Here is a 12,374-nt window from a genome sequence, read left to right as displayed (position 1 = left end):
TACCGTCGCGGGGAAATAACCATCCGGAGTCGAGACGACGTCGTCAACCGGGAATTAACCGGGTGGGTCCCGAGTCGGGCGGCGAGGCGAGAGAGAGAGAGACGGAGAGAGAGAGAGAGAAGGAGAGAGCGAGTCGACGAGGGAGAGAGAGGGACGGGTCGACGTGAAAATATACGTCGCTCGCCCGCCGCCACTGCTGGCCCGCCGTGGCCAACCCGACCGACCGTCCAGGGTCGTTGCCATTTATCGAAGCTACCCTGCGCGATATGCGAATCGATATTCGCTCCGAGACGGAGCGACCGGGCGGAAACCGCGAGTGTAGCGACTCGGGAGAAACCCCGGAAAATCCGTGACCCCGCGCTCGCGGATCCTTCGCCCGCTTCGGGTCCTCGCGCGAGTGCCGAGGAAACGGGCGAGCGCTTTTCGACCGATCGATCGCCGATCGCGCACGCCGTGGACGGCGACTCGTGCGTACGCTCGGACTCGCGGAAGTGTGCCACTTTCGAGAAAGAGAGCCCGAGGACGAGCGAGAGCTGGAACGCGGGCACGCACGGGACACGCGGCCGCGTGTCGCCAGTCGCACCTGACCCGTGAGGGTTAAACGGATCAGGTCGACTTCACCGACTCTATAAAGGGAGGCTACGTCGTCGCGATCGCCGTTATCCTCGTGACCGGTCGAGTTCTTAGAAAAACGTTGGGCGTTTCTGCCTGGATTTTTCCTCGCCGAGAAAGGGTTGCGTAAATGCGTTCCTCTCGCTCCCTCCAGGCCTCCCTTCTTCCGTCCCACCAACACCACCAGCACCACCACCACCACCACCACCACCACCGCCGCCGCCGCCGCCGCACCTCCCGCTCCCTCTCACTGCTCCTGCCGCCCCCACCCCTGGCGCTCTACCCTTCCTCTTACCCTGCTCCACCCTGCTTACCCCCTACCCTCCCGCCGCGCTTGGATGTGTCGCCGCGCGCGTGTAGCGACGCGTAGCGACTCGAGTCGGTGAACGTGGCGCTGTCCATGGGCGCCGCTGCCGCCGATAAACCCCGGAGCCCCCACCCTCCCTCCCCGCCCCTGTCCGTCGTCCTCGTCACGCTCCGACCCGCCACCGACATCGTCCGCTTCCTGTCCTTGACGTCACCCCGCGACCCTCGCACCCCGACCGGACGTGGGAATCCTGGAGGCGACCCGGATCGCTCCCCGTCGTCCACCGTGGCGGCCAGTAGCGCGGGGAACGTCGGACGGCACGGAGGGGACGCGGCCGCCGAGGGTTTCCCTCCAAGATTCCGTCGCACGTGTCAGTCGCCTCGCGTCTTCGTGACCACGTGGTTCGTGCTCCCGAAAAACTCTCCCCGAGGACCTCTCTTCCGCGTTGTGGCTCCACTCGGCGGCATAGTGGTGGGTTGTGATTTCGTTATTTTGCTCCCATTCGTTTGTTGTTCTCTTCGCTTGCCGAGTATCGCCCTAACCTCGCGGGATTTCCTTCTACCTTGATGTGTCTCGGAGGTGTCCGGTAGTTCCGTTTGCGCGCCGTGAGTCGGTCGGGGTTGCGTGCGCCTTGGAGTGGTGTACGTCGTCGAGTGGGCACGTAGCACCGTTAACTCGGCGACCGGATGGCCACGGATGTGAACCCGTAATCGTAAATGTTGCATGCAAGAGGCGCCCCTTCGGAGGAGAACCTACCTCGTCTCGGGGAAGATGTAGAATCCCGGGCTGCCGCGGCGAATACGCGGGGTGGACAGGCTATGTCGAGGGGTTTTTTTTCTTTTTTTTTCTTTTTTTTTCCTTCGCGTTTTAACCAGTCCATGGGTTCCGAGTCGCCGCTCGCGATCTCGAGATAGCGTGAAATTCCGGTGAGCCGAACGTGTCGAGGCTTCCTTTTTAACGGAAATTCGTGTCGCCGTTATGCCAAGCGAGGGGTAAAAAATGTGCGGGTGTCCCGTGGCATGACGATCGAGCTAGGCGCTAGGATTAATTCTGGTGACGCCATCGTAATTCGGCGAGTGTTAGGTTAGGTTGCCTGGCGTGCTCGGATAGGTGGGTCGTTGCTGAGAATTTTATACCCGCGGCAGGACGGTTCCGTGACGTCGGAACTGGTTTTCGAGAAATTTCATGGCTATCGTAGCTTGTCGGAAGGTTAAAAAAATGAGCATCGCCATGGCGACGTAATGACGACTCGCGTAACGGTGACGCAATGCGCGGAGAAGGAACGCGTTTCCTGTTGACGAGGTGTCCGGCTATGCGAATTATTTCTCGAAGCCGTTGTCCACGTGGAGCGAAATAATAGTTCTACTTTTATCCTTTACGTCTGGAAGCCCCTCGGACGGTTGAATGAATGTTTCTTCCTCTCGAACAATGGGCGCGAGTATTCGCGAGATACTCGCAAAGAGAGAAATTCGATTGGCCCGACGGCGCTACGACGCGGCACGAACGAAGACGTTATTTTACTCGATGCAACTAACCGATATAATTTTGCTTCTCCCGTCCCTTTTTGGCCAAATTTCTCTGCACCGCGGAACAATTGCATCCATCGACTTGCTCGCAGTAATTCCCAACAGTTATATTCATTGATTAAATATCTATTTTGTCGAGGTCAAAAACTCAGATCCGAGTCGTGGCAGGCCCTCGTAAAAAGTCCGGCCCATCCTTCGGTCGAAAAGGTGCCCCTTGGTAACAAGCGGGCCGCCAAACGTGGCCGGGGATTTTCCTTGGGAATTTCTCGTCCCGGCCCTACGAACCCTGATAACGGTATCGGAGCTCCGCACAGTTTTCGCCTAGCCGATGTCTTCCCATCTGGCCTGGCGTTTAATCGTATCGAGGAGGCTGAAAAATAGTCGCCACCGTGACGATAGCGAGGCTGCGGAGCAGCGAGCGCGGAACGGGCGCGTCCCCCTTTAACCAGGGTACCGTGTTGCGTTACGTCAGTGAACGCCGGGGAGCGTACGTGTGCGGACGTGTGCTACCCGCCCGTATACACACGTGCGCGCGCACACCCGCGGATGCTCGTGTCCACATATGACCCTATGACTTCTAACTCTCCCCCTCCCTCTCGCTCGCTCTAGCCTACACACCCTCTCTCCGTCTCCCTCCCCTCGTCGCGTGATACGCGGAGAAACGCGACACCCGCGCCCGTGTGCGCGCGCACGCGCCTGCGCGTCTGCTTGGCGACGATGCGCGCCGCTCGGCCCGCGGGGAGGGGGAGGATACTACAGGTACGTGCCTAGCGGGGGCGCGCTCCTTAATGGCCGAGAGGGTGCATCGGCGCGCACAGGTGAGTCGGCCCGGGGGACGGGCGAGGGGTCGCGTCCGTCGTCGAGACGGGAGAGGGGTGCTCGACCGGGGAGACGGCCGGGAGACGGAATCCGAGGGGCGACACGGGAAACACCCTCTCGGGACCGTGGGACACCCTGGCTGCACCGAGTTTAGCTTTACCCAGAGGCCTCCCTCTCCCTCGTGAGCGGCTCTTCGCGTGGAAACTGCAAGGTCCCCGGACACGTTTCCTAGAGTTATCGCCGATGGAGGAAAGAAAGGGGGGGGGGGGGGGGACTGACGATTCGTCCGGTGGGTAGCGAGGAATTCGATGCCGCTTTCTGGTTATATCGATATTTAACCTGTTAGCTGTGGCGCCCCCTTTTGCGAGCGCGCACCTATATGTGTCCCCGAAATCGAGCGATGACGAGTATACTCGTCAATCACAGAGTAAGTGTCGCTGTTAAGATACTGGATCAGAAAGATGGGTTTATTTTCTAAAATTGACAATTTTATTACTAATGTATATTTATTTGGTTAACTTAAACATATATTACGTACTTATTGGACGAAAAACGCAAGAGATATTAAATGCATATGGTAGCAAGAATTTAAATTCCTGCCGTGGCGTGGTATTCGGCAAGACAGGGTGTTACACTTAATGGGACTTTGCAAATGGAACACCAGTAACGGGATTCTTTCCTGATCTTGCGCTTATAACAACGTGCACTCCTTCGGGTAGGATTTTTTGTGTTCGAAGTTCTGGGTATATGATCCAGAACGTGATTCCCGAGTAATTGTGTTACATTAGGCCTAGATGGCCGAGTTTGTGTCGATTTTTCCCGGGTTATTGGATACGATGCAATAGGGTCCTCAACAAATTCTAGCAAAAAATTCATTCGCGATAACGTTCCATTATTTTTTTTTTTTGTATAATATATATGAACTCAAACAAATAATATCTAATAGGTGGCAAGCTATTTCAGCCGGTGCATACGGGGCGCATGAGTTTATCTCAAATTATTTATATTTTCTATTCGTTTGTTTTATTCCGGCCTGGCGTCAAAATATTCTAAACATCTTGAAATTTGAGAATATGTTTTGTTTTTCTCAAAAATTAAAATTTAAATAGCCAATGGTCACTAGTGTATACGCATGACGAGTATACTCGTCAATACACAAAATCGTGCCACTTCTCCATGACGAGTATACTTGTCAATCACAGATAACTGGTTAAATTATATGTCATGGAATTGTAACGTTGGTCCTGGGACCGAGAAATGGAAGGTCCGATGTGCTTTACATTGACGAGGTCGTGGTCGCGTTTTTTTTTTCTTTTTTTCCCAATATTGTCGGAATGAACTCTTCGAACGTTTTGAAATATCGACCAAGTAAAATGGGGGATCGTCGCATGCGAAGTGTGGCGTCATGGTGGGAAATCACGGTTCACCGATGGCTCTTTGTTACGAGGTTGAATTGAAATTGGATTCTCGAGGTAGGAGGGGTGGGGGAGACGGTTAAATCGAATTTGGAACTCGTTAGGAAACTTACCGAGGCCGCGTCGTTTGTGCCTAGTTGTCATGGTTACGTTTTCGGATCTCGTTTCTCGGTGGATCGATGAATGGGAGACGGCTAGTGAATGAAAATCATAATTCCAGTTCTGGGCTGGTCGGTCGTTCCGAAGCGGTCTCTTTATAGGACTGGCCGCGGTGCCGCCGAGCGTTTTCCATTAACGAGCCACGAGAGAGATCCCCCCTTAGCGCGGCCTCAAGTGACCAAGTAAAAGTACAGACGATCGAATTTACGACGTGTCATAAAGCGCCGGAGCTTACGTATTTTAACCTCCTTCGAGTTTACCGTAACGCCAACGATATTTCACGACTAAAGGGACGCGGAATCGCGAGTCGGAGTCCGGTGATTGCACGCCCCTGGAATCGTCGATAAGCCGCGCGTTAAGACGAGCTACGCGCTCGCGATTGCGCCTTTAAGGTGAAGTGAGACCCTCTTCGAATCAGTCGATTCGAATGCAACACTTTTTTTTAAGGGTATTAGACCGAACTGTCCGAAACTTTGGCACATCACTCCTGGTCATCTAAGAATTGTCCTGACACATTGAGAATTTGGATTTTTCAAACAAATTTTTTAACTCAGTCCAGACCAGAACCAAAATGGCGTCGAGCTCTTATATTTCGATCGATATACAATTATCGAAGGCTCTGATATGAGAATCGAAAGGGTCAGGACAATTTTACGACAACTTAGAACACTCTGGTAATCGATAAACTCGCATTTGAACGGGATAAGGGCAAAAAAAGTGTTGCATGCGCTTCTATGCTAAAACGATGGTAATACGAGGTCTCGGAGTGAACATTTAATTGACCTGGAAATCACAGATGGCGCAGGGGGTCCCTCCGCAGTGAATTAGGGCCCCAGAAGGCATGAATCCAGAGGATTTCTGGAGTTTTACTTCGATTTCTTTATGATTATTGTACGAAAACGACAGGTGGAATATACCATTTGGTACAATACACAATATAATTCGACCAAGCTGTCAATATAAAAACGAACGTCGGCAACGTAGGCATTTAGAAAAGTCTTCTTTATCGATGTTGATCAAGTTCCTCGACGTGTTTCACTTCACCTTAACTGGCCCGGTGGTGGATTTCTTCTCGGAATAAGAACTCGCGCATTAACGCGTCGGACACTCGGCGAGGACGAATATACCTAGAGTAGGGTCGGCGAGGGAGCGATCGCGCGTCTAAACGTCGGAGTTATTCCTTTTCTCGCGGCGCTACCGGCATTATGCCGGGTTAAAGCGCGAGTCGCGGCGAGAGAGGGACCGGGCGAGGGAGGGAGAGGGAGAGGGAGAGACGACGCGCGAGGTGTGCCGCCTCGAGTCCGTAAATGGAAAGCGGCCATTGAACGCTTCCTCGCAACGCCCCCCTTAAAAGATGTTCCGGGCTGGCTGGAGCCGATATACGCGCTCGCGGAGCTAGATTAAGGTGAAGTGAAACACCTCGAGGAACTTGATCGACGTCGATAAAGAAGAGTTTTCTAAATGCCTACGTTGTCGACGTTGGTTTTTATATCGACAGCTGGGTCGAATTATATTGGGTATGGTACCAAATGGTATACTCCACCGGTCGTTTTCGCACAATAATTGTAAAGAAATCGAAGTAAAACTCCAGAAATCCTCTGGATTCATGCTTTCTGGGGCCCTAATTCACTGCAGAGGGACCCCCTGCGCCATCTGTGATTTCCAGGTCAATTAAATTTTCACTCCGAGACCTCGTATTGCCATCGCTTTGGCATAGAAGCGCATGCTACACTTTTTTTGCCTTTATCCCGTTAAAATGCGAGTTTATCGATTACCAGAGTGTTCTAAATTGTCGTAAAATTGTCCTGACCCTTTCGATTCTCATATCAGAGCCGTAGATAATTGTATATTGATGGAAATATGAGAACTCGACGCCATTTTGGTTCTGGTCTGGGCTGAATGAAAGAATTTTTTTGAAAAATCCAAGTTTTCAATGCGTCAGGACAATTCTTAGATGATCAGGAGTGACGTGTCAAAGTTTCGGACAGTTTGGTCTGATATTCTTAAAAAAAAGTGTTGTGTTCGTATCGACTGATTTGAAGGGTGTTTCACTTCACCTTAAGGGTGACGAGTCGAATTTTTCGACTCGTTGAACTCGAGTCGACTCGAGTCATTTTTGTCATCGCAACTCGAGTTGGCGCGAAGGAATGCGAGTTACCTGCATGGGTTATTTGTTTATTCGGGTAGTCATTCGAGTCGTTTAACTCGACAATTCGTCATAAAGAGTCGAATTTCGGTCCCTCGTAGAACCCATAAACCTGTCATAATTGTCTTTTTCTCCTTGGTCAACCGTTTCCGGGGTGGATGGTACCAACTCCCATTGATTCTGGGCCTCCCTACCCCAAAAAAATAGATCTCGCGAAGAATGAGAGCCTAAGATTTATATTTCTACTCAAGAGTCCATAAATAGTCTGTAAATATCGACCGGAAGTTCGTAATTCTGGACACGGTGGGGGTGCTGGCTTCGATGACCCGCAAGAGTCGCGGTTTCTCCGTTTTTCGAGAGTCGGCGTTTGCACCCTTCTCGACGCACTCTTTCCACTTATTCCGCTTCCGGTCCCTCTTTTCCACGGCGTTTCCTCGAATCCTCCTCGAGCGGTGCCGCCCCTCGTTCACACGGGAAACGCTTAATTTTGTCGCGAGCTCGGGGCCCCGGGTTCGTAGAGGATGACACACGGGAAAGGCATTTCAACGGATGGGGAATCGTAATTTAAGGGGGCAGGGTCGACGGAGTTTTAACGACTATGGGGAAAATTGGGCTCGGTTCTAGGAGGGGCTGATAATCGCGGCCCTTTTCCGAGTGCACGGTCAGAGCGAATGCAGGTGCTTTGACTGCCCCGTCTTTCTCTTCTAAATGCACCCGATACCGTCAAAGCCCGTCCGCACCCTCGACGGTGCACCGACCGGATCAACCCGCGTGTCGGTAATTATACCCATGGGTTAGCCCGGAAGTACGCGTACACACGAACCAGGGTATACTTGACTGCATTAATTCCCTCTCAAACCGAATATACTGCACCAGTTACTTCTAATAGAATTAGCGGAGTGTCGTTATCGACGGTCGATCCGATCGGACGATGGCGAGCTCGAGTTAGAACGAGTGGGGATCCCTCTTATTTTTACTCTACACCTTAGTTCGCGTTACTTCTCTTTCTTTCTTCTTATTTCTAGCTTTCACCTAACCTCCCGTTCATCCCTAAACGGCACCCAGTCGATTCGGTTCGCGTCTTAAGGTGATGTGAAACACCTCGAGGAACTTGATCAATGTCGATAAAGAAGATTTTTCTAAATGCCTACGTTGCCGAGGTTCGTTTTTATATTGACAGCTTGGTTGAATTATATTGGGTATTGTACCAAATGGCATATTTCACCTGTCGTTTTTGTACAATAATTATAAAGAAATCGAAGTAAAACTCCAGAAATCCTCTGGATTCATGCCTTCTGGGGCCCTGATTGACTGCGGAGGGACCCCCTGCGCCATCTGTGATTTCCAGGTCAATTCAATTTTCACTCCGAGACCTCGTATTACCATCGCTTTGGCATAGAAGCGTATACAACACTTTTTTTGCCTTTATCCCGTTCAAATGCGAGTTTATCGATTACCAGAGTGTTCTAATTTGTCGTAAAATTGCCCTGACCTTTTCGTTTCTCATATCAAAATCGATCGACGCCATTTTGGTTCTGGTCTGGGCTGAGTAAATAAATTTTTTTGAAAAATCCAAATTTTTAATGTGTCTGGATAATTCTTAGTTGATCAGGAGTGATGTGTCAAAGTTTCGGACAGTTTGGTTTAATACCCTTAAAAAAAAGTGTTGTATTCGAATCGACTGATTTGAAGGTGGTTTCACTTCACCTTAAGCTAGGACTATTTTGTCCGACTCTCGGCTAACTTATCGGTCTTCCTCGGGGAATAACTCCGATAAACCCTTATTAGTAGTAATAGGCTTATCGGTACGATAAATTTACCTACCAGTGACGTTTACTCCAAAGTGGGTCGAGTCGAGTCTCTCCGTTACCGAAGTCGGAAGGATTTGTCGGAAGTGGCGACTTTTCAAGGAATCACTTGGAATATGTTTATGACCCCGAAGTACGTATTTAAGGAATAAGGTAAAGGTGTTTGACGTTTATTTCCGGGTGTAACGAGTTTCTCAGTCGTGAAGCTCCGATTATTGTGCGACGTAATTGCGATGTTATGCGAAACTACTTCACGAGATTACTCGTCGCAGAAAAGTGGGAAACTAAGGGATTGAATTAAAGATGTCGGGGTAAATATTTCTTTTTAACTGATAATATTGCTCAGGGCGTCGCGATGGTTAAGGGTGCTGAAGGGGTCAAGCAGTACACGAGTTACGCAATAAAAAAAAAATCGCGTGAAAGTAAGCATGTAATAAACGTAAACACGAAGAAAAGTGGGAAACTAAGGGATTGAATTAAAGATGTCGGGGTAAAATATTTCTTTTTAACTGATAATATTGCTCAGGGCGTCGCGATGGTTAAGGGTGTTGAAGGGGTCAAGCAGTACACGAGTTACGCAATAAAAAAAAAATCGTGTGAGAGTAAGCATGTAATAAACGTAAACACGATCTATCGGTAACCACGAGACTCGGCTTGTAATTCAATTTTGAGTATCGATCACGAAGAGGATATGTCGGCAACCGGTCACGTGAAACGTGAGCGATCTTACGAACTATTTCAGATATCCTGTTAAGGTGAAGTGAAACACGTCGAGGAACTTGATCAACGTCGATAAAGAAGATTTTTCTAAATGCCTACGTTGCCGACGTTCGTTTTTATATCGACAGCTGTGTCGAATTATATTGGGTATTGTACCAAATGGCATATTCCACCTGCCGTTTTCGTATAATAATTATAAAGAAATTGAAGTAAAACTCCAGAAATCCTCTGGATTCATGCTTTCTGGGGCCCTAATTGACTGCAGTGGTACCCCCTGCGCCATCTGTGATTTCCAGGTCAATTACATTTTCACTCCGAGACCTCGTATTACCATCGTTTTGGCATAGAAGCGCATACAACACTTTTTTTGCCTTTATCCCGTTCAAATGTGAGTTTATCGACTATCAAAGTGTTCTAAATTGTCGTAAAATTGTCCTGACCCTTTCGATTCTCATATCAGAGCCTTCGATAATTATATACTGATCGAAATATGAGAGATCGACGCCATTTTGGTTCTGGTTTGGGGTGAGTTAAAAAATTTTTTTGAAAATTCCAAATTTTGAATGTGTCAGGACAATTCTTAGATGATCAGAAGTGACGTGTCAAAGTTTCGGACAGTTTAGTATAATACCCTTAAAAAAAGGTGTTGTATTCGAATCGACTGATTTGAAGGTGGTTTCACTTCACCTTAAGACTTTCAACAATATCTACAATCGGCACTACCAATCTAAAAGATAAGGCGGGTGTATCGTGCCGACACCTGTCCTAAAGTAAGCAATCCAATGATCTCTCTTCGGACTCTTCGGATGAGAGATCAGAATTTACGATCGCGAAACATGTAGAACCGCCGTGATCGATATTTCGAGAAACTCGAGCAACGAATGTAAAGCTCCAAAAATCGTGCGTTATCAGAGAATGCTAAAGGGAAAATCCAAAGTACTCCTCGTGACGGTAAACTTGCTTCGATTGTTCGCATAAATTGCCCTCTTTGCGAACGATCCGTCAATTCGACGGGTTGTCAGAATAGGATATAAATTCCTGGGGCATTTTGGTTTAAATCGACGAAAAAGGTAGAGAATGATGCCTCGATTCGGTAGAGAAATTGTGCGGAGTATGAATCAACGGCGATTGGTAAACAGATTTCCCGTCGACCGAGGGGAGGACCGGAACGATATCGCGGGAGAAAATTTATTTAACGATTGGTCTCGTTGTCGCAGTCGTCATGCACCGGATCGGCGTTTATACGACGCCTCCCAATATCGGTATCCGAAAACTGTCACGAGTGTAACTAATGCAACGCGTTCGCGTGCAAAGGTACACGCGATTGCGTATGAAACGATCCCGCGGTGGAGTAAAAAAACGAGTGCCAAACTCGGTTTATCGGATTCGAGGTGGATAATCGAAGCCTGATAATTGGGTTCTCGCGAGCATTAATGTGCGTGGTTGTGCCCCCTACTCCGTGGTACTAGCCAGAGTCTGTCGATCGTTGGGTGCCTCGTGCAACGGAGCGACGCGACGCCTCCGATCCGTTCAACTTTTTTCTTTTTTTCTCTCCTCTCTCTCTCTCTCCGATACCCCTCCCTTGTCTGGGTATGGGTATCGAATTTATCGAATATCGAAGAGGGGTGTCAGCGAGCGCACACGAGGTTTTTTTCTCACTACCGAGCCAGGCGAGCTCGCCCCTGAGGGGACGTAGAGGTTAGGGTTTTCGGAGATAGCTTTTCCGCCGGAATCTCGTAGGGCGTATCTCGCTCTTTGACAATTTATCCACGCCACCGTGCCTATCGCCTCCCATCGGGATCCTTCCAGCGCGTTTATCATTTTTCCATATTTTCTTTTTTCTGCTCCCATTCTGTAATATCGTGGATAAAATCAAGCAATTAGTCAAGTCCGAGCGGGCGGAAATTACGGATATACGTGGAATTTAAGAAATACCGTTGACATTTTAAATATGGAATTTCCAACGGGGGTATTTTTTCTCCGGGCGCATATTTGCGCTTATATGTTATGTCGTTAGCGGGACAGTGCGCTGGAATTTTGTTACTTCTATTACGGTGAAGTGAAACCCCTTTCAAATCAGTCGATTCGAATACAACACTTTTTTTTAAGGGTATCAGACCAAACTGTCCGAAACTTTGACACATCACTCCTGATCATCTAAGAATTGTCCTGACACATTCAAAATTTGGATTTTTCAAACAAATTTTTTAACTCAGTCCAGACCAGAACCAAAATGGCGTCGAGCTCTCATATTTCGATCAATATACAATTATCGAAGGCTCTGATATGAGAATCGAAAGGGTCAGGACAATTTTACGACAATTTAGAACACTCTGGTAATCGATAAACTCGCATTTTAACGGGATAAAGGCAAAAAAAGTGTTGTATGCGCTTCTTTGCTAAAACGATGGTAATACCAGGTCTCGGAGTGAAAATTTAATTCACCTGGAAATCACAGATGGCGCAGGGGGTCCCTCTGCAGTGAATTAGGGCCCCAGAAAGCATGAATCCAAAGGATTTTTGGAGTTTTACTTTGATTTCTTTATAATTATTGTACGAAAACGACAGGTGGAGTACGCCATTTTGTACAATACTCAATATAATTCAATATAGCTGTCGATATAAAAACGAACGTCGGCAACGTAGGCATTTAGAAATATTTTCTTTATCGACGTCGATCAAGTTCCTCGACGTGTTTCACTTCACCTTAAATCTGTCCGCCATTGTGATGCGAGGTAAACGTTGTCATTTGCTATTTGGGTCTTCAGATATTTTGTCGAATATTCGTCGGGAGTTCTAGGTATCCGTAATCTCTGGGAGTTCTAGCTTTGCGAGACTTCGAGTTGTCTCTTTTTGTATATT

General features: G+C 48.6%; 1 protein-coding gene across 5 annotated transcripts in view; it reads left to right on the top strand.

Moving 5' to 3' along the window:
* LOC105701571 (protein tramtrack, alpha isoform) overlaps positions 1–12,374 on the top strand; it is a 51,606-nt gene that overhangs the window by 329 nt on the left and 38,903 nt on the right. The window contains exon 1 of one of the 5 annotated variants that reach the window (XM_012428545.2): positions 1,181–1,390. The exons of 3 other annotated variants lie outside the window; for them this stretch is intronic. The gene's annotated coding sequence lies outside the window, so the exon portion shown is untranslated. Of the gene's footprint in view, positions 1–1,180; positions 1,391–8,686; positions 8,926–12,374 lie in introns of those variants that run through there. One more of the 5 variants, XM_012428721.2, reaches the window with a different exon arrangement.

The sequence above is a fragment of the Orussus abietinus genome, unplaced genomic scaffold (assembly GCF_000612105.2).
Source record: "Orussus abietinus isolate OABI.00-Male unplaced genomic scaffold, Oabi_2.0 scaffold358, whole genome shotgun sequence".
NCBI lineage: Eukaryota > Metazoa > Arthropoda > Insecta > Hymenoptera > Orussidae > Orussus > Orussus abietinus.
Note: the sequence above shows the minus strand (reverse complement) of the source record. Positions and strands in the feature narration are given on the sequence as shown.